The sequence below is a fragment of the Planococcus citri genome, chromosome 3, assembly GCF_950023065.1.
Source record: "Planococcus citri chromosome 3, ihPlaCitr1.1, whole genome shotgun sequence".
In the NCBI taxonomy this organism is placed as follows: Eukaryota; Metazoa; Arthropoda; class Insecta; order Hemiptera; family Pseudococcidae; genus Planococcus; species Planococcus citri.
Window position 1 is genome coordinate 41120802 of NC_088679.1, and position 19813 is coordinate 41140614.

Below are 19813 nucleotides of genomic sequence, written 5' to 3' on the forward strand. Positions count from 1 at the left end.
GATTATTGGCCCAATAAAGGAACCGTTCACTGCTGCGATTTGAGGATTAGTTCATTGCGATGTTGAAAGTTGAGAATTCGATGTTTTCTTGACAATGTAATGCAGCTTCCTACCAAATTTTAGTTCGATGTAGCTAATTCTCTGAAAGTTTTATCAATTTTTCGTATCAACAACCTGCATCATGTCTGCCAGTCATGGGTCTGATGTCTTGAAAATCTAGAGTTAAAGAAAGAATGAATCTTGCTAAGAATGGCATCTCTCACGTAAAAAAATAAAATTGGGCTGATTCAACTTCTATTGCACGAATTTACAAAAATTTTCGAGGATTTAGTAACTTGAAAAATTTTAGAAACATTTTAGAGTTTGAAAATATGTTGAACGCTCCGGAAAAAATCGTTAAAAAAATCAGTTTGCATTTTATCGAAATTTTCAAATTTTTCCGCTGTATTTTCGCAGTCTATTCGGAAAACAAAAATGTCAATTAACTATTTTTTTCAAGTTAGATCTTTTTCTTTTGCACCTTCTATAGAAAATGAACAACGTTCGAATACCTGTGCCACACCTTGGAATACTGATTTTTACACTCTTTTGTCTGCACAGACGCATAGATGGCTTCATTTTTCTCGCTTCTCTACTTGACCTTTTCTCAAAGGTTCATCCAGGTACTTGAGTAGTTCAAGGCTGAATGGTCAAAAGTATCTTTTTTCTTCGTTTTTTCGCTAATAAAAGAAGTTAGTCATCCTACACCTTGTCAGCAGTTGTAAAATACAATCAAGGATGTCATGTATTTAACAAATGATATAATTATACGCATCGTAAATGCGTTCGTTTGCCTCGTTTTTTTGGACTACTTGTGGGTACTTTTTACTTCGCCGATTTCTAAGTAAAATCCTTACAACACATTAGGTGAACAAACTCATTGAAAGGCCATTCAAGTTACTCGTTGTGTTGTCGGATCAACTGTCGCGACAATATTTGAGAATTATCTGATGACAAAAGATAGAACACAAGAGACACGCGAAATGAAGAAGTCAATTCGGAGAAAAAATCCGACACAAAGGTGTTTTGTCCCAAAATAAATGATCCTTCTTCGCGTGTTTGGGGATTATGGCGGCGTGTAAAAAAGCCGCATTCCCTTCATCGCCTTTTAAAACTGTATTCAATTAGTATTTTGTGTACCCAATGCTCAAAAGATATTCATTATCCCTGACTCAACTCGGTAACTTTGAAGTGAATAACTTTTTTTTCATTTTTCTACTCGACACAAATGGGTGATCTGATGTAAAGTTTTTTCTTACCCATGTACTTACTTCTATCTGCTTTTTTTTTATTACTCTTCGCTTAGTTATAATAACGTTACATCATCAAAATAATTCCGTAGGCATGGTATGGTATTCTTTTTTCGCCATTTTCAGAAGGCCAAGGTTCCACATACGACCACCTACAATCGTGCTCATTTTCGTTCGACCATATCAGAATATGGCAGGTAGACGATGGCGGATTTACGGCATAATGCGAAGGTTTCCCCAAACATGTAAACAAATACACCATACGAATTGAATTTCCCCTCGCTGCTGTATAACCAACTCGATAATAAGTATTTCACTAGTTGAAATTCGCCTGACCTCATTCACTTCACATTTCTGCGGTCACCGTTGTTGCTTCTATCGCATAATATCGCATAATATACGCTACTATGTAAACTCTCATTACATCCTGTCTGTTTGCAGTAGTGTGATTATTTGGAGAACGTGGTCTAAGGGACAGAGTATGTGGTGTGTGGCTTTCAAGTATCGTTGGTGTTCTTATAATTATCAGATCAACACCGCAGCACGCATCATCTTGTGTTAGAAAATGTATCCCATTTAACACCATACGTATACACAACGATTGTCGCAATCGCAATCATCAAATTCAAAATGTAAACATTATCTCAATACGATACGGTTTACAAATAAACAAACTCAACGCCATGCTCCAGGATTCGCGAAAAATTTGAAAAATGCTGCTTTGTTCAATTTTGTAAGCGATTTCGAAGGTAGATAGTAAATTGCAGATTATTCAAATGGTAAATTCTACTCATAACTAATGCGTACAAATGTAAAGAGAAGAGTTACTTGTAAGTACGTGAAAATCTGTTCGAGTTATAAATTATAATCATTCGGTATCGTTTTTACATACTGCACGAGAGAGACGAGACATAATATGATATTATGCTCGTCGAAGTCAAATAATGGCGTCAATTCGACAATATTTCCATTCAAGATACCTCATGCTCGCCGATTTTAACCCATACGGAATATTTTTACCAGTACCGAAGTGCCTGGTGTGCTGTGTAGTGTGTGTGTACTTTACTTCGTGTGTGAGCGTGTATGGTATATAATAATATGTATAACCGTGCTTATCTCTAATTCGTATTCCTAATTTATCGACGATGCCATGTTCATCAGCATCGGCTCGTTCATCGAGATAACCGTATTAACGTCATTTTTAAACGAACATTAAAAATAGAAACTAACTGAAAGAAGGAATGAGCGCTGCTTTGCATTTGCAGGTACACGATGGGTCTCGAACAATTTATTATCAAGCAACCATTCAGTCGCGTTTTAGCAAAAATTCACAAATAGTTTACCTGTCTAAATCTCGATTGTCTGAATTTCTTATTCTGTGACACTCACGTTCCTAATCGGTGCTATCGATAGATATTTTTTTTCATAATGGTGGATTTTATGAGCAGAGGCGAAGCTACCAGGGGAAGCTGGGGGTGATTGTAATTTGCAGTTCGCGAAAAGTAATAATGTGATAACTTGAGTTTTATTTTTTCGGAGTAAATTTACCCGTTGTTTACGTATTGTAATTTTGATATCTTCATTCATTTTTCAATTTAAAAAACAACCATATTGTAATCATCTAAAATACTACTCGAAATTTATTCAAATTTAAACTTAATTTTTCTTAGGGGTTTAGAAACCCCCTATATTTTTTTACTTGTATGTAGTATAAAAACAAATCCACTAAAAATCGTTCGAAATTTCGGAAAATACGACAAAAAATGTAAAAATAGGTGCATAGAAATCGCATCCCAAATTAGTGATAATAGAAGAAAACAACATGGGGTATTTTTGAAAAAAAAATCGATTTACTGATTCCTTGGACACGTGCCCTACCTTTTGTGCTCGAATGTTCGCGACAGTCTGTCTTCTAGGGCAAAAGCATTGTGATTTGCAACTAAATAGATGGGTCTTTTAGGAAGAGTTTGTTAACCTGATGTGGTACGGTACCGGTGCCTCTTGGTGATTGAGAATTCGGAGAAATCAGGGATACTTTAGAAAGTACCTGTCCTCCTTAGGTGCACAAAAAAATGGGGTAAACGAACGCCTACAATAAGCGGCTTTGCAAATAGAGATATTATGTACTATACTTGACATCCCTTCTATTCAGTGGTTGTCAAAGCAAAATAATATAAATGACTTTCGATTTGGTCCTCAAGTTCTTACCTGAACTGTTAAGAAAAGATCAGATTTGAAAGGTGAGAATAGATAGATCTATCAAATCATTTATTAGCAGGGAAAAATAACATGAAAAAAAAATGAAGTGTGTAAAAGAATCGCAGTCCTCTACAAGTAATCTGATGGTCATTTCCAGGAAATACAGGACAAAGGTGAAAAAACGAGCATGAAAAAGTCTTGTTATTTTCAATGCTTTTATTCTAAATAGAATTGTATTGATGAAATTTTCAGATTCTTTCTTGATAGTTGTTTTGTACCAGGGTAAGGAAATGCAAGAAATATTGAACTAGAAATTTGCCGATTTTCAACGAGTGAAAACGTATAGTGAATTTTGTCGAAAAGGTACTGAAAACATGAAAAAATTCATTGATACGTTCATTTGTATTTTTTTTCCTTTGATTGAAATTAAATAAAATGCCTCGATTTGACAAGGAAATCTTTTTTGATTATTTTTTCTGAAGATTCGTTGGCTTTTTTTTAGTACTGGGTGCACATTTTTTTTCAAGAAAAAAAAAACGATAAAATTACGAAGATTTTACCAAATTTTTAAAACATGCTGAAAAACGAGGGAAAATGGTCTACGTACTTATGCTGAGATGTGCGCTAAAAACGTTGAAAAAATGACGTTTAGTACGTTTATAACCAAAATATACAAAACCAAATGCAAATCGTATGAATCGCAAAGATAAAAATAATATGCACTATATTCTTTACAAGATAAAGATATACATATGTATAGACCCACAGTTGCACAAAAATCCGGTCTCTACACATAACCCAGAAGGGATCTTAGCTTCGTCTTGGAAACCTAGATACGTAAAATCCCAAGCCTGGACACGACAAACCCGCGTGTAATTGGCGGCCTCTTGTAATACAAATAATTCCATACGCGTCAATTTCGCCTACACTCGAGCTATGCCATGCCATATTGCCGGAGTCTGAATCGATTACTCGTACGAGTCCACGAGTCGTACGTTCGCTGCCATGTTCGAATTCGATCACATTCCTCTATGGCCAAGTTTTTCTGAACATGATGCCGTCTCACTTTTTTGCTCCATGATGACATCGCGATCATTTCTCTCCGGAATTCACCTCCTCTCTACTGCTTACTGCTCCTACTACATACAGATACAACATTGTGTTTCAAACTTGATACAGCATTACCACCGATGCGGTAACCATTTACTTAAGGTTATTAGTTTACATGCCCTAATTGGTAATATAACTATCTAAAGAACACAAAAGACACAAAAAAACAACATTTAACACATTGTATCGTGATGAAGCTTAAAAAACTCTTTCGATTGTTCGCTATAAACAGACAGAAGGGGGTCGTTTAAAACATTGACCAGGAAAGGATAAAAACATCACGCGTATGAATTTTCAATAATACTCCTCATCTGATCACAGCCTTCGGCGCCAGGTTGAGAAAATCCACGCACTGAAATTATCCTAAAAATATACACAATTGCCGGTAGCTCTACGCATATTACTCGGTTTCGGAAAGCGAATCTGGTTATTACAAAATACCTACGAACGCTGAACGCCAAACTCGTTCGAATCAAATTAGAATAATTGATTTAGATAGTCGCCTAAATTACGAAACCTGCATCAAACAATAATTTTTTCACCTAACCTAATACACTGTACAGCACATCAATAACCTATTAATAAAAAAAAAAAAAACTTTGTGACCATTTAATCCTCGTATATTTATTTATGTGTAACGTTTTGCCTTTTGCATCATCTCATAAACCTACATACTAAAAAATGGTACTCTTTCCTTCTAAAACCAGGCAAAGGTCACTTAGAAAACGAGAACTGCTAAATCACCAATAGGTATAATTTTTACGTTGCGTCGTCGAGTCGGATGAAAGGAAAGGCTTTGACTCGCGCCCGTTCTTTGACGATCCTTCTCTATTTACTACGTATTTTCGTGTAACTTACTTACATATTTTTTATTACGTCAAAAGTAAACCTACTAGTCCACCAATCTGGAAAATTGGCCGACCAACGTAGCCGTGAAAAAAAAAACATAAAGCAATGTTTTCTCCGGTTCGGCTAAATTGCAACCATCTCATATTGCTTCACTCCTTTTGTCACACTTACAATTATTCAAATAAGCGTAAAATACTGTCCGAACAAATAGGACAATGATGATTCTTTGTTTCAATCGATAATGAGGGAACTACTCGAATTGGACTTTGACAAACAGATAATTGTGCGCCTAGAATTTCCATAAAAATTTCAATTTAGCTCTGTTTGAGAAGGTTAAGGGCGAGGTTCGAGAGCCCATCTCTCAATTTGAAAAAATGAACGTTGATCCGAGTCAAGTAGAATGAAAAGAGAAAGAGGAATTTCAGATGACTCTTCTCTTAAATCAAATAGGGACTGTGATGAAGAAACGAATTTCACACGGATTGCACGTGACGTGATAAGTGCCCTGCCTTTTGTCATTTTATAGGATTCCGTGCACCTTTGGTAGTAAAATTGAATTATTCTGGAGAATGAATCTCTTTAAAATTTTCAAATGTACATACTACCCTCGAATCAAAAAGTAATCGCCCGGAGGATAGTAGGAAATCATTCTTTTTTTTCCCTGACTATTCGTAATTCTGAAGCGTGGCGGATGTTTAGCGATACATCTGGTATATATTTTATCGTTTCGTCCACCAAAGCAATATCAAGAAGGGGAATTAAGCTGACTTTGGTGAGCAATCGTGTTTTAATTTCGAACTTCCGAAGAAAGAGTGCCGATACTGTATGTCGCCGTCGTGTCTGGATTTTAAAAAACCACCTTGCTTTTCCGATAAACGACGCGACGTAAGAGCTGCTAGAAGTTGATAAGATGAATAGGTAGAGAGGGTGCCCGCCGAGATAATTTATATTTTCAACAACGCGACGACGACGCGATTAATCTCAACCGCGTACGAATGACTTGTGGCGATAATTTTGTAATGATAAAATACACGTTATCGTTACTTTTTTTTTTGGCAAACGATGACAAAGCATTTTAGGCATTTATTGTTGATCTTGCGACTCGACAACTTCTCTAGGTGTCTATGAATTTGCTAAACTCTAGAGGAAGTAGTGTAGACTGGCGCTTCCTAATTTTGCAATTTGTTGTTTCGTCATCCAGCAATTCGAATTTCTCGAAGCAATGAACTTGAAAAAGGTAAACGCGAAGAGAACTTCTGACGATGAAATTTGGCAACCTGGCTGTTGGCTAACGATACGTCATACATCACACTTACTCGTACTTGATGTTGATACTAATAATTGTACGTTTTCTTTTTTGTTTTGGTACCTAGTGTGCGAGTAAACTGTTGGCAAAAATGTTGAATAAGGTCCAATCAACGGCTGTGCTACGGTTGAAAAATACACCAATGAGTTCGTTGACTTTGGCCGAGCAAAAAAGTTCAAACGAGTTACATCATATTGTAAGAATGAGGTGTGCTCGTCGTGTGATTTTTTTGCACTATGAAAGAGGGGGTACGAGACGACGAAGCTCAATTACTATTAGCTAATTAGAAAGATTCTCTCGAAGCGATTATGCTTTATTGACAATTTTTATTGTTGCGCATTGTATGCACGCGTGTTGCTCGTTGATTATAACGCAGGTAATCGATTTAATTACCGGATTGTCGAAGATGAAGGAGGCTCGAACGTTGCAAAAAAAAAAAGAAAGAAGGAAAGGCGCGGTGTTTTGAAAAATTAAAGGCAAAATAAGTAGAAATGTCAAATATCACGCCGAGTTGGATAATGATATGGTATTGTTGTTTTGGTTTGGTGCTGTGAGAGTGTACGAGTAAAGCTCGTGTCGTCGTTTTGCCAGTTGATACAAAACACGAGCTAAGTAAAAAGTACTTAATTGTCGTTGGTAAAAACAAAGTTGTTATATATTTAGCGTGTGTGTGTGTGCTGTGTTATCAACGAAATGAATTAGTGAAATGCGACCGCGACGAGTAAGCGAGTATGCTCAGTTCAATTCAGACTATGCGCTCATTATTGCCTTGCCCCGCCATTGCCATTGCCGCTGTCAGTTGTCGCCTCGCCGCGCCTGACGGTTCAACAACCGTGTCTGTAGCTCTGTGCATATTACGTGCGTTTGTATGTATTTGTATGAGTGTGATATTATTGTGTACATGGTAATGATAATGATACATATGTATGTTACGTATGTAATGTACGAACGTGTGCTGGGTAATTCGATATATTTTCACAATATTTTGCTAATTTTTGGTAGAACTGAGCAAATATTAAATCGTTCTTTGGTAATTTGCTCAACGATCTCACGCACATAGATTCAGCTACCTAATATAAGGTCATTCTTATGAATTCAAAACAAAATACGCGAGTAGTCGACTTACCCATCGCTGTCGAGGGTTGCTACCACTCAACTAACTAGTAACTATACCTTTGAAGACCGATAGAGGATCTTTTGAGTGAACAGTCAAAGCGGATAGTCGCTTTTCAAAATTAAACTTCGTTTATGGCATGTAATGTACGAGTACTCAGAGGAGTGACAAACCTTTCAAAGGCAATGAATCTATAATAATTTGTGGTAAAATTCAGTTATCACATCTGATCATTTTCCTCTTCGCAAGCCATTTTATCAACTACATTATCGACATGGCAGTGGTCATACATCAAGGTTCTTAACAAATCACTCCGAGGAACTAAAACAAAAAAATCACAATTTTGGGGAGGGGCCAAATTTTTCAGAAAAAAAGGCCCTGCAAAGTCATGCATTTGAGTTTTGAAAATTTATTAGACACCCTGTGACTACTCAACAACACTGAAACTAAACAAAAAAATTTCGGAAACTCTCTAACAAGGTCCTTTGAACCTCGCTCATTTTATTTTTGTAGAAAATCAGATGGCACACCACATACGACCTCAAACAGTTTTATTTCTTCCGCTTCCCTGCAGTCCCACATTAGAATGTCATGTTATGAACATGAGGTTACAATCTTTCAAATTTATGCGGATGTTTTGGGAAACAGTGGAAAAAAACTAATCTTACCGTCAGCGTTATTCTTAAGCCAACAAATTACTACGCATATTCGTCGAATTTTTTCACTACTATTCTCTTGGCTTTTCCGCTGTAATGGTTGATGGCACGTGTGTAAAAAAAAGTGTGTAGCTGAAACAAATGACGAAAAATTCTTCTAAAAACGTTCGCTCAATTTCAACATCATCATTTATTCATCTTTTCTGTTTACGTTTATACTTTTCGACTACTACGTTACTGTAATTTTATTACGTGTCAAGATTTTGCGTAGGTATACTATCATGACACCCTGTACTTGTAAATTTGCAACCAATTTATTCATTTTGCTTCAAAATTGTCAATATTGAAAAATATCAGTACGCGTGTATGAAGAATTCAAATTGAATTTGCTGTCGAGAAAAACTCGTACAGTTGATTTCATGCTTACTTTTTTGGGGGAATTTTTGGAGTGTATTGAAACAGCTGATTTTACAGCTACTTATACGCGTGAATAAAAGCAAAGCTTTCTTTGTGAATACTATAATACTTATGTGTATATTGTTCACATTGTATTGACGATGAGAAGGGCTGTAGGCTGGGATGGCTGACATACAAACCTGGAGAATTCCTCAATGATGTCAATAGGTACTGTACTTTTGAAAATTCTTTTGTCCATTTTTCAAGGGAAATACTGTACATACGGACCTATTTCGGACTGTGTTTATCAACAATACATCTTCGTGTACCTACCTACCTTATGAAAGCAAAAAAAAAAACATTTTTACTGGTAGTGCACTCTTGTGACAGTTCAATCTTCGTAAACGCGTACGACGAAAAAATGTGTTTCGTTTCATCATAAGAGAGGAAGGGGGAAGGGTTACGTTACGTTGCGAAAGACGTAACCGAAAATTACGATGATGCGATCAATGATCATGAAGCTCATCGATCGTGTGTAAGTATTACCGTAATCGTTCGATCAAGTCGACGATCTCACGTAGCTTCTGTTCGGATGTGAGCGTCGGGCGGGGCGTTGACGCGTCGCGACGGTGCGGGGCGAGCTCGGCCACGTCGCGACGAGAGAGCGAAAGTTTCTAGCGCAGTACTCTCTCTTTCCTTCGTCGTGTCTCCCGTACGGTTTATTACAACAAGTGTACGCGAGATATGTAAGTAAAGTACACCGCCGCCGCTCCGTATAATTCTATAATAATTTCGTGTGTATTGTTTTGTTTACGTAACAAAACGCGTTATTCTTTCGTTCTCGTGGACGAGCACCACGCGTACTGCCCTTCACTTTTGCACGTCGCGTCGCGTCGCTGCTGAGTCCATCTTCGTGCACTTGTATGTATGTAATATGTATTTGTATGCCACGTGATGACGATGACGATGACGATTATGACAATAACGCTCCACTCTGCGCCGTCGAGACGAACGCATCGCGCGATCGATTGATTGATGCCATGTTTGCGATCTTCGTAATTCGTATGTGGATTGCATATTATGCGATCGCTGCGTTCCGTCGGATTGTTCCTTACTTTTCAAAGGGCTGGGAAACTGATTGCTCGAAAATAGTCCCTAAAGCGCTCTATGAGGAAACCCCCCCCCCCTATCACCTCATCATGCAACGTCCTGATTTGCATAATTTTCATCATTGAGACGTTAGGCGAAGTGGCAAATCTTGATCGGTATTTGGCGAGGGTGGCAGATTTCCTGTGACGTCGGAGGTCTGTCGGAAAGGAAGGTCATGTTTCGGTACACCTGATCAAGATTTAACACTTCACATTATTCTAAATTTGGATTTGATAGAACGAGTGTAATATTGTTTAATGCGTGTACCAAGCAGCATATCGCCCTTGAAAATCTTCCGGAATTCAATTTTGAAAAAAATCAATCAATTTTTGGTTTTTCATTCGATACTTTCGCTTTTAAAAGGAACATCTCTCTCCTTTCCTCGAGTCTAGATTTTATAATGATGTGTTTTGCTACGAACAAACGTAACTTTTTATTCTTGACAATCGTTAACGTGCTTTACTTCAATAATCATCATGCAAACATTGGGCCGGTTTCTTTATGCACGTTTATACTTCATATCTATTTGATAAGGAAAGGTTCAGATGAAAGTTATTTTTTCCTTTTTATTTTCTCTCTCATACAAACGAAACATTCGCCTGTATGGAAATTGAATGAGCGTTTGGCTATTTACCTGCTCAAAACCAACGGTATACTACGACTATACACGTTGATGATTAGACTTAGCACGTCGTTAACGATGAAAAATTGCTTTCCTATGAAAATTTATCGTTTTGTGTCGTATTGTAAATTAGTTAGCCTTGAATTTATACAACATACTTACATACACATATATTACCTACAATATAATCTCATATTCTCTTACTCAATGATGCGGTATTTTGTATACGGTGTACCGCGTGCTGCAAGTTCTACATTTTTTCGGCACTTTTTTTCTTCGTCGATGTTTTGCTTTTCGTTCGTCGCATATTTCACGTGATCTGGGGAAAAATTTGATTCTATTACGAAATAATTTAGTTTCGTGTAAAATATCACGACGCATATTTCGAATAACGATTCTTGACATCTTTATTACTATAAATATCTAAAAAAATTTGAAACGCACTTCGAGTCTCGTACATACACACGTTGAAGGTTAGCCAATAAATAATTCGATACCGAACAATGGAAAAAATTAAAAGAGAATGAATTGAATTATAAACAATGCGATTAATCATATTTATACATCCGTAAGCTGAATTTTATCAACGAGAAAAGGGAGTAAAGATGAGGGAATGGAATCGAAATACACAGGTGTTTATTGGCACACTATAGGTTTATTGCGCATTGTACTGCTGTGTACGTGTATTTCATTTTTTGAAAATTATGCATTTATTTATCGATAAATTATGTGGTTGATTTGTGAAAAATTTTTGAAAAAATAATGCACGGGTTCAACTCACGATTTATTGTGTTTACCTCATCGTAGGATTTTTTTGTTCACTATTCAAAACAAAAGGAAGAAAACAAGATTTGATGGGCAAATACAAAACATATTTTTTCGTTCGACTAGTCCTCGAGTTGATAACCATATCACCCCCTCTTCGTTCAAATATAGATACTTTTTTTTGATGAGTGATTGGGACCTGGTTGCGAACTATTGAACTGCGCGAATCATCTGATTTTTTTTTAAACTCAACTCTACCATTTGAATTTTTTGAAGAAAAAATACAACGTTTGCTGATTTTTGAGACATGGTGCAGATCGCGGACGGAGCTTTTTGCATAAATTTTGATTTTCATCTTGAAAAAATTGAACTCCAATAGAAAACACCTCTCTCCTCTTCCTGCCTGGAATTATTTCGAGCATTCAGCAGTTTTTTTTATATCATGTGTCTGTAGTTTGAGCTATAAATATACCTACAACAACATAATCAAACAATACAACTCAGTCAACATGATACAACATACAACGCGACGCGACGTACAGCCACAGGTCGAAGTACTTACCACTATCAACGTGACGTAACTAATTGGTTTATTAAACGCTGATCAATTTGGCACGCGATCTTATTTCGTTCGTCGATGACTTGGAATGTACGAGTACTACACGAGTATTTATCTTTGTCAACTCTTCCAGCAGCGCGATATACCGCTACGAGATCTCGAGGCCAATTTTAACTTACATAATTCCTCGACAATAACGAACGACCAGAGAAGAATTTGCAGCAATTTAACAACAAGACCTACATCAGCACCTAAAAAATAACGTTAAATTGGCGTGAAAATGAGATAATAGAAAGTATGATGGTGACTTACCTATTCATCTCTTTATTTATTATGGCAGCGTTTTCACCAAAATCGCCTCTGCTACTACCTAGATATTACAATATTGTGTAATCGAAATCCTATATCTAGTAGTTGGGTCGTGTTTGCGGTGCAATGGACTAGGCGACGTATTTGTTCTTTGACTTTTCATCGTAGATTATCATATTCCATCGTTTTCATCTCATATGATGCCATATGCAATTGCATTTGATCTCTCTATGCAACCAGATACCTATATACTGTGTACGTGTGTACTCGTGGCCGGTTGCCTGAACTTGTGTTGCAGAAATCTATAAATTTATATCTTTTACTCGCAAGCTTGGTCAGAATTGATGAGTAAATCGCTCTTTTAAAAAGTAACATGGGTTCATTTTCATTGGATAAATTTGAAACGACTCGAATCATTTCAATTGATGATACATTAACATATATGAATACTTATTGTGAATCGATAAACTTTTTAAAAAAATTAAGCCTCAATTCAAATCATTGAGTTTTGTACATTTCTCAATTTTTTCTAAAGAGGATATTTTTTCATGGTTTCAAAGGAAGGAAGAAGCTGAACTAAAAATTGCAAGAATGACACCGCCCTCGCCCCCTCCCCCCAAACTGATTTGATGGTATTTCAGAAATTTTGGTCTAAATATAAGAGATTATTTTAAAATACATAGTAAAATTATGATAAAAATGTAGGCGAATTGGTTAATAATTGAGATAAATACATAAGTATACATAAATAGCATTAAATTGAAGAGGTGCTCAAGTGGAGAAATTCAAACTTTTTCATGGTTGAAAGAAATCAGTGAAAATTTTACGTTTAGCAGTCAAGTCGGAAGTTGAAATTAAATTACTTGAATTTTTCTTTTTAATACCTTCAACTTTCAGATTGGCGTTTTTTAAAAATGAGGTTTAATGTTACTAACTTCAACTTCTTGTGAGCCCTTCAATTTGTGACTTGTTGTTGATAAAGAATTTTTCATCAGCCTGAACCTAGATTAACAAACTGAGACATCTCGTATATTTGATTGTATTTGCTCGCCAACGACGTAATAGAAACAGCAGTAGGAAATTGAGAATTGAACTCGTCTGGTCTTCACAACACTCGTTCATCAACTGAATCTTCCACAATCGATCGATCGACGAGTAACCAGAATAGACTTGTTGTCCAAGTCCTCCTTCTCCTCGTTGGCGTTATAATTTGAATTAGCAAACATACACAACCGGTTTTTTCTCCTTTAGCGACAATATTTCACTTTTTTTTCCGGTTACTAAAATAAATTATAACAAGTATGTATTTGCAAGTATAGTACACTACACCTATGGTTTCAATGCGTAGTATTTTACTCGTTTATAAGTGAAGGGAATTACCCATCAATGGCTATTTAAAGTGCGAATAATTTTGTATTCGTTGGTTTGTTCATGATCAGTTCAACGAAAAATATCTCAATGTTTCTTTTGTTTGAATTTCTCTTTGGCATTAGAAAAATCAATTTAGAATATTAATAGATGATATGAAAAATTTTCGCTGAAAAAGTTTTTATTTATTTTTCAAGTCAATTTTTTCTTATATCTATTCATAGTTTCTTTGGTGCCTATTCAAAAAATGTTGCATATTGGCTATTTTTTAAATTTCATCGTCTTATGTACATATGTAGGTACGTACGATGTTTTTGTTTCAAATTTTCTTTGTTCCTGTAGTTTTTGTAACTTGGATGGTGATATTGTTCTGATTTTTACGATACATTTTAATTGACATCGTTTCTAAATTTACGTAATTTTCTTGTAACGCGAATTATCAATTAGCTAAAGAACGCCATACACCTCCTTCGAAGTAACCCTTTCCAAAGGACACGATTGATACTCGTGTAATGTTTAATAAAAAGCAGTGTTGCCAATGCCATATTGAAAAATCCCGCCAGATTGATCCTAAAAAACCGCTAAAAACCGCTAAATTCCCTATAGCAAAATCGCTAGACTTCCCGCTAGATTTTCATCATTTTTTTAAAACCTCAAGTCATGTAAAAAATACAAAACTGATGAAGATTCAATTTGTTGAAATTTTAAAACTGTTCAAAAATAACTAAAAATTAAAAAACAGTGAAATCATTCAAAAATTACCAAAGAATTGATGAAATTGAGTGGATGGCTTTTACAAAAATTGAATTTCATTGATTTTTTTTTTCAAAAATTCAATATTTTTTAGCTGAAATGCTGAATTTGTGAATTAAAATGGTAAAAGTGGCCATGAAGTCAAAAACGCTAGACTTCCCGCTAGCCGCTAGATCAACAATTTTTGGCGGTTTTCTATGTTCAAAATCGCTAGGAATGGCGGGAAAATCGCTAAATTGGCAACGCTGATAAAAAGTAATAGGTTGGAAACTTTGTGGTTTTGAATTGATGCTGTTAATACTTACACGACTGCGAGAAGTGTTGAATATGCTCAATGACATCGATGATATGAGTTTTCTTCTTTCTTTTTTTTGCTTTCCTCTTTGATCGATTTCTTATGAAACTAGAAAAAGATTTCGTACGAACGTCGTCGACCCGTACCAGATAATTAAAAGAGCATAAGATGACAGTGGCGTATCAGTAATTAAATTAAACTGCGTTTCGATTAATTCGTTAGCGATGTTGTTTTTTCCCCTCTCAATTCGGAATCTTCGAATTGAAGCAGCCGAGCAGAAAAAGAAATCGCAACAGTGTATGGTTGGATGGAGAATTTGGAGATGAGTAAAGATTCACTTTGAATTGGGGATTTCGGCGTTTTTTGAGGAACTTGAAATTCAAAAAAAAAATGTTCGATTTTGCTGGAATGAAGATATTTTTGCAGAGAAAAGTATTGGTTTCATCGTCAAAATAGTAGGGGTTTAAAATCGGTTTAAAATTACATTTTTTGCTATATGAGGAAGAAAAATGCCATCTGTAGATTCAGTAGGTCCCTAGGTAATATCCTATCTTTCCCATCACGTATGACCAGGGCAGTGTTTCTCCATCGCGAATTGTGAGTAAATCCTCAGTTGGTCAGTTCGTTATCAACTGAAACAAAGGAATTGATATTTTCGCGTAATGAAAAAATAAAAGAAACTGATGTCTTATCGGAAAGTTTTGAGATTAGTTTTTAAACGGGTGTTGTGTTTTTCTACGAATAGTAACTGACCACAGGACCTTTTTATGCTGTTGTAGGAAAATGTCAGCTTGTTTTAAGTCGTCTGTGTCTGGTGTCTTGGGACATCAAAGTTAGAAAAGTGACAGGTGCTGGCGTGTTTATTTCTTCGAAACGAATGTATTATTAGCAGACGAATAAATCAGTATGGCACATATGAAATATGTAATGGGTGCTTGCTTACTGCTTAGGTTACCGATGCACTTGATAATACGCCATTTGTATCAAGCGTGACGTAGAGATAACCACATAGGAGATCACCTGGTACAGCTGTCCGTATGATCCACCGAGTTCTTTGCTGAGTATTTCAATTAAGATATTATTTTCAGTGAACCAAGATTTTGATGATACTGTTTTTGTAATTTTTTTTGTTGAGAATGGTGAAGAAAAAAAATACAGGGATGTATTGTTTTTGCGTCTCGTAATAACAAAATGAACTGTGATTCGAAACAAAATATCAGCGAGAAATACTTTATGCCTACTCATTAATACTCATTTTAAATGTCATTAAACCACATTTTGCGATGTCTTTTTTATCATCTCTAAAACTGTGGAATGTCGGTGAGTCAAACATAAAATGATAACACCTTGGCTCTTCATGATTTTTTTTGTTGAAATTTTACTAATCGTTTCGTTGTTCTTTGACATTTCGTCAAGTTGTGATAACAATGATATGAAAATTCCAGTTGGTTGGTATTTCGACAAAATACCGCAATAGCTGATGATCTTTTTTCGATTTTTTCTCTCTCTCATTTTCTAAGGTTATGAAGATGTTGAAAAGTCATAAAAATTGAAGCGACGAATTTTGTGCTTTGCAATTTTATTTTTGTTTATCCTGTTCTCAGGATGGTTAGTTTTTTCAAAAATTGATTTTTTGAGGTGAAAAATTCAAATTTTTGTATCAGAAAAGTCAAAATGACGAATGGTAGTGATAATGAAAAAGAAATGAGTGTAAACAACAATCAGTGAAGTAGGGCCAGGCTATGACCACGGTATAGCGAAACGTTGCCACACATTATCAGTCTCTCTATCGGCACTCTGTAACAATTCGATGCAGATTATACATATGAAGAGTGATATTCCAAAACTCGCTTTGTCCATTTTCACAACTTTTCAGGAGAGAGGAAAAACAGTTTCCCTTTAAACGGGTAAATTGGCTTTTTAGGCGAGTTTAGCACTTTATTTGGGTGGATTTATGATGTAGGAGTGTAGGTATACATTTCATCCACTAAATGCTGCTGAAAAAAATTTCAATAAAAATGGACAAAGCGCATTTTGGAACATTATTTTTTCAAAAATTTTTAGTGAATTGGCTATTTAGGTGAGTTTAACACCTCATTTTGGTAGGTTGATGATGTAGGAATGTGAGTTAATACTTCATCTACCAGGTACCACTGAAAACCCAACTTTGATAAAAATGGACAAAGCGAGTTTTGGAATATCACTCTTCATATATATGCCCCTGATGATGATATCAAGTCGTGTAAAAGATTGTTGAAAACTTTATCATCGAAAATAGTATACGTTTCATTTATAGTTTCATTTAATCAGCGAATTAATCATGATCTCGTGTTATTGGTGAAGCGTGATTTTGTAGATGTAGTATGCGGCGAGCTACACGCAAATATATGTGAAATGAAATGACTTTGAAAATTTTTTTCCTCGATATACGTGCGCGCGTCTGCGTATCTATGCGGTGAAGTTTATGGAATTACGTATTATGTTAATAAACCGCGATAAATGATAATATACGCGTAGAGATACACTCGTATAACGATTAACCGATTGCCAAATAAATAGCCTATCTTGAGAATATGATAAATAACGTCAGTCGACGATAAGCCACTCTTTGAAAAAAAAAGATAGTAGGTGTATTGAATGATTCGTAATGAGCACCTTGTGTTGTATTTGGGCAATGAGCAATTCAGGTGGTTACGAGGGGTGTTTTTTCTTTACTATAGTACATACCATAATTAAAGTACGTACAAAGTCTACATATAATGTGTAGATGAGAATGAGATAAAGCGCACTATCGGAGGATTACATAGACGAGATACATAGTCGATCGACGATGACCTTCTATTTAACCGAAGTCAATACTTAGTAAAAAATTGACAAGGAAACCAGAAACTTACGCACGATTAAAGTTAATACGCGGCAATTACTCGAGAATGTAATAATACTAATTACGATGACCTGTTTTTCTTTTCCTTTATTTATTTTCAAACGGCAGTAACGTTCGATGGCTTAAGTGCAGGGAACTAGGTGCTCGTGCATGTGTATTTCCTCGTTGAGAATACAAAACAATACGACTTGAACTTTTTTTTTTCATCAGTCAATTTAAACGTGGAAAGATTTTTTCTCTGTGGGTCATTTCTTGACGATTATTACGATTCATGAGAGTCTAATGTGCGAATGCATATTCGCGTGCTTTATTCATCATAGCTTATGGAAAGAAAGGAAAAGGATGTAAAATTTTCAGGAAATTGAACCACGCTTTGAAAGAAATCCTATAATTTTTGTAATTTGACGTAACTAATAAAACATGGTTGAGGTTTCTTTTTACGTATTATTGTGGACTTTCCTATCACTTCGTGACTTCTCATTTTTTTGTATGTATTTCATACCTATTGGATGATTTTTTAGTGGAAAGTACGGTTTTTACTTCATTTTTTCCTTTTTTATACTTTTCCATGACTGAGGCAAAAATTGTAATCGAAATCATACACAAAATTTTAAACAAAGTGTCACTTTCTACAATTCCTCGAAAAATCAAAAGTTTTTTGTATTTTCTGAATTAGGTGAATTTTAAAAAAAGTAATGAGCTGAATTTCCTATAGCTTCGAATCATCGGAAATAAACAGATGATATCAAACTTTTTGTTGGAAACCGCTCCCCCGCCCCCTTTTGATAAAAATATAGCAGACAAAGATGTAGAAAAATTCAAAAAAAAAAAAAAAAAAGAAAACGTTGGAATACATGGTGATTGGAAATTGAAGAGTTGTGGTCAAACTTGTTTGAAAATACATATGTGACAGTGACAGAAGAGGCAGGTACTGCAATGATTGGTGTAGAAAAAATTGTGAAACGCGAGGATAATGGTTTCTAAAAAATAATGATAACATTGTTTGAAGGTAGGTAGAAGTACGTGGCAAAAAAAATATTGTAAAGATTATTCCTCTTCTCTCTATTTTGAAGCATTAATCATTATCTTGATTGTCGTGACATTTTTCAATATCGGACAACTGTACAAATTTTTTAAAAAAATTGTGTGTTTAAAAAAATGGAAGTTTTCTGAGGCAATTTCAAAAAAGTGTTCTGCGAGTAGTTAGTTTAACGATTTTCAAAACAATTACAGTGTTGTTTACAATTTCAAATTTCTGAGGAATTCTCACTGTGATGCTTGCTAAGAATTTTCATCTTTGAAATACATATTTTGAGTAGGTAAAGTTGGACTTTAAAACAAATTTAGGAAAAGTGATTGTGGCGCATATAATGAGGATATATGCGGGAGGATTCGTATGGCATTTTGAAAACATCTCTGTCTTATTGAGTAGCTATAAGCTTCATCATTAATTAAACTAATGCAAAGAAAATTGAGCTGTTGATTTTCCAATGGTTGTATGTGCTGGATGAAATTTCATTCGAGGAATTGAATGGATTTCATGTTCAATTTCATCAGTTTTAATTTTTTTTTTCATCTCCGCAGAATTTTGTGACAGTCAACAGTCTACTTATTGTGTCCACCGTTGGATATATTTTTGTATTTGTTTGTTTAACCTTAGAAAATATTCACGTTATACCTTTTCTATGATATTACACTCGTATGTGAGTTTTACGCGAAAATGCCATAGGTGTATGGGTGCATTCGGTATACATTCGAATTTTCGCGATTATATGAATTAGTCGACAAACACGTATATATTATTGGTAGATGGTAGCAGATAATTAGTGGCCACTTATTGTGAAATTACTAGTTACAAACGATCGAGGTTCATCCCGTATTTTGAAATTTCTTTCTTAATTCTAAAGAACGAGCGGTATTACGGCGGTGTGTTTGTCCTTCGACACTCATATATGAAATGCCTTTTACACAGGTACGCGAGTATAAAGATGGTAAAATTATTTCTCTACGTGTACTTTAGGATACATATTATGGACGAAAGATGTCAGCGCGAATTAAAATTTAATTAAATATAACCCATCGTATACTGTACACATATGTACGTAAAATCGTAATGCTCTTTGATTACGTTCGGTGTAATTAGACACGAGACGTCGAACGGATTCTCGTGAGCTGCTTACGCGAATGGTT

The 19813-nt window shown here is 35.5% G+C and overlaps 1 protein-coding gene across 2 annotated transcripts in view; it reads left to right on the forward strand.

The window, feature by feature from the left end:
* Tis11 (Tis11 zinc finger protein) overlaps positions 1-19813 on the forward strand; it is a 58484-nt gene that overhangs the window by 30751 nt on the left and 7920 nt on the right. The window lies entirely within an intron of this gene.